Source organism: Nicotiana attenuata, unplaced genomic scaffold, assembly GCF_001879085.1.
Source record: "Nicotiana attenuata strain UT unplaced genomic scaffold, NIATTr2, whole genome shotgun sequence".
NCBI lineage: Eukaryota > Viridiplantae > Streptophyta > Magnoliopsida > Solanales > Solanaceae > Nicotiana > Nicotiana attenuata.
Window position 1 is genome coordinate 34,317 of NW_017676711.1, and position 3,049 is coordinate 37,365.

Genomic DNA, 3,049 nt, shown 5'->3' on the forward strand with positions numbered 1-3,049 from the left:
GCAGATGCGGCTATCGAACCGCAAATGCGGCCAGGCGGACTTAATGAAGTTCCGCAGATGCGGAGAATAAATCGCAGAAGCGGTTTTTAGACCGCAGATGCGATTTTGTCTGGGCAAAAGGTATTTAAGTCCTTCTTCGCGAATTTTGAAGGGTTTATCATTTCTAACTTCGGAATTGGAGAATTGTGGGCGATTTTGAAGAGGGATTTCAAGGAGCTTCTATAAGGTAAGGATTTTTGGACCCAAAACACGATTCTGTGGTGTTATTTCATGAATTAGGACTGAAAATTTAAGGAATTAATGGACAAAAATGGTGGTTTAGGGCTTGAACTTAAGAGAGCAAAAATTGTGGATTTGAAGGGTCAATTGAACTCTGATTCTTGTGTATTTGATATGTATAAACTCATGGGGAGATAAGGAGTCTAATGATGTGAAAATTTTTGAGTTTCGAGAAGTGGGCCCGGGGCTCGGGTTTTGCTAATTTCGAGATTCTTGATATTTTTTCGATTGTTTTCAATTGGGTATTGTTTCCTTAGCATATTGTGATGTATTCGTAGTGGTTTTGATCAGATTCGACGCGCGAGGAGGTCGATTTGAGAGGCAAGGTCATAGCTAGCTAGAGTTTTGGCCGGCTTGAGGTGAGTAATGAATGTAAATGATGTCCTGAGGGTTTGAAACCCCGGATTTGCACATCGTAGTGCTATATTGAGGTGAGACACGAGTTTGATGATGAGCGCGGGGTCGTTTACTATTGGGGATTGTGACTTGGTCCGTCCCGAGTGATGTTCTTAGCGCTTATTTGATTGAAGCCTATTTGTTGTCATCATTATTTGTATTGATTATCATATTTGGGCTTCGTGCCAACTATTTGAACCCTTCAGGGAGTTTTTATCACTATATCCTCACTGTATGGATTTATTACTTGAACTCAGTCGTACCGTTTTCTACTATTTTACAACTCAGCCATCTTTACTCGGATTTTGAAACTAAAAGATATACTAAATGATGTTTTGGGATGAGAACTACTATTTTTATTATTGCCCGATGGGCTTATGTGATTTCTGGACTGAGTATGGATCGGGCTGCGCGCCGCAGCGGTATTATATTGATATTGATATCAGGCCGAGGGCCTAGTTGATGCCACAAGATGACTTGATATTGCGCTTGGGCCGTAAGGGACCCCTCCCAGAGTCTGCACACCCCCAGTGAGCGCCGTCGACGATAAATAAATGGATCGGGCTGCACGCCGCAGCGGGTACTAGTGGGTACCATATTATGTGTTGATCATTTTTTCTATATCTGTCACTTAATTGCTTATTTGCCGTAGCATTTCTGCATTTCGATTTCAGTGTTTTATTGATTTTATTCTACTTGTTTCAACTGCCGCATTACAGATTACTTTGTGTTTTTCCATGATTTCTTATTCTCAGTCTTCATTTATGTTTATTACTCACTGGGTCGGAGTACTCGCATTACTCCCTGCACCTTGCATGCAGATCCAGGTGCATCTGAGGCTGAGTGAGGATTTTCTGCTGAGCAGCACATATCCGGGAGCATCGAGGTAGCTGCAATGGCGTCCGCAGCCCTGATCTCTCCCTTCTATCCTTTGTTTTATTTCGTAATTCCCCTAGTTTGCTATGCATTAGGTTGATAAACCTGTATTAGAGGCTCAGACTTGTGACACCGGATCTTTTGGGCTATGTAGTAGTATTACTATTTGAATTTCCACACATTTAACTCTTATTTCAGACTTCCGATATGATGATTTGGTAATTTAATTGTGTTAGCTAATAATGAACCGTTTAAGGTGTTGGGTTAAGGTTGTTGATTGGCCGGGCTTGCCTAGCAGTGTGTTGGGCGCCATCACGACCGGGGTTGGGGTCGTGACAATTAAATTCCTTCTTATATAATTACTTCACTCAATAGGTACCAACGGAACTTCCTTTGGGGCACCACAACCCATAAAAAAAAATTACATCTTCTTAAATGGGTTACAATTACACAACCCCTGAACCAAGGAGGCCTAGGCATCCAGAATCTTACCCTTAAAAATCAAGCTCTCCATGCAAATCTTCATGGAGGCTTGTCAAAACCCCACTCAACTTTGGGCTCAGGTTTTATTACATAAATATATAACTTTTAATCGTCCACATAGGATAAATACTTCATTTACTTGGCGTAATATAATGCAAGGATGGTCGTATTGTAAAATTGGGTTTAAATGGAACTTAGCCACAGGTCAACATGTTAAATTCTGGACGGATCCGTGGATAAATCAAAATACTTTTATTCGTCAATATATTTATGGACCACTCCCAAGAACGGAGGAACACAAAAATGTTGTACATTATTACTACAATCATACTTGGCATTTAGATCAACTGCCTTTTATTTTGCCAGCTCAGCTACATACTATTATCCAAAATATTTACATGTCTATTCAACCTTCATCATATGATCAACTCTACTGGGGTCTTACTCCAACAGGTTTGTTCACTGTTAATCCATGTATGATTCTCTTTCGACTACTATGAATACTATAACCAATGCTCCGTTATCAACTTATAGCTGGATTTGGAAATTACCAATTCCTCCCAAAACAGCTCATTTTATTTGGTTAGCCTGCCATGATAGGCTTCCCACAGCTGCATATCTTCACAAGTTAGGTATCCTAAATTCAGCTATTTGTACTCAGTGTCATCACTGCCCTGAAACATTAAAACATATACTTCTTGACTGTATACAGGCTAGAAAACTTTGGAATAACCTTAACATTTCCACAGCTTTTCTAAATTCGTTAAAATCCCTTGATAGTAATTTACTGATTTTTAAGGTATTCATACACCAGAAGTTACAAGGTACTCCCTACAATATTTTGAATACCACGTTGCTTCCTTTTGCTCTATGGAAACTTGGGCTTACACGAAATAAGAATACACTGGAACATAAAAAATTGGAATTAAATCTCTACTCCGTATATACTAAGGCTGCTGAATTCTATTATCTTACCATCCCTAAAATTAAATATATTTCTACCATTCCTCTATAT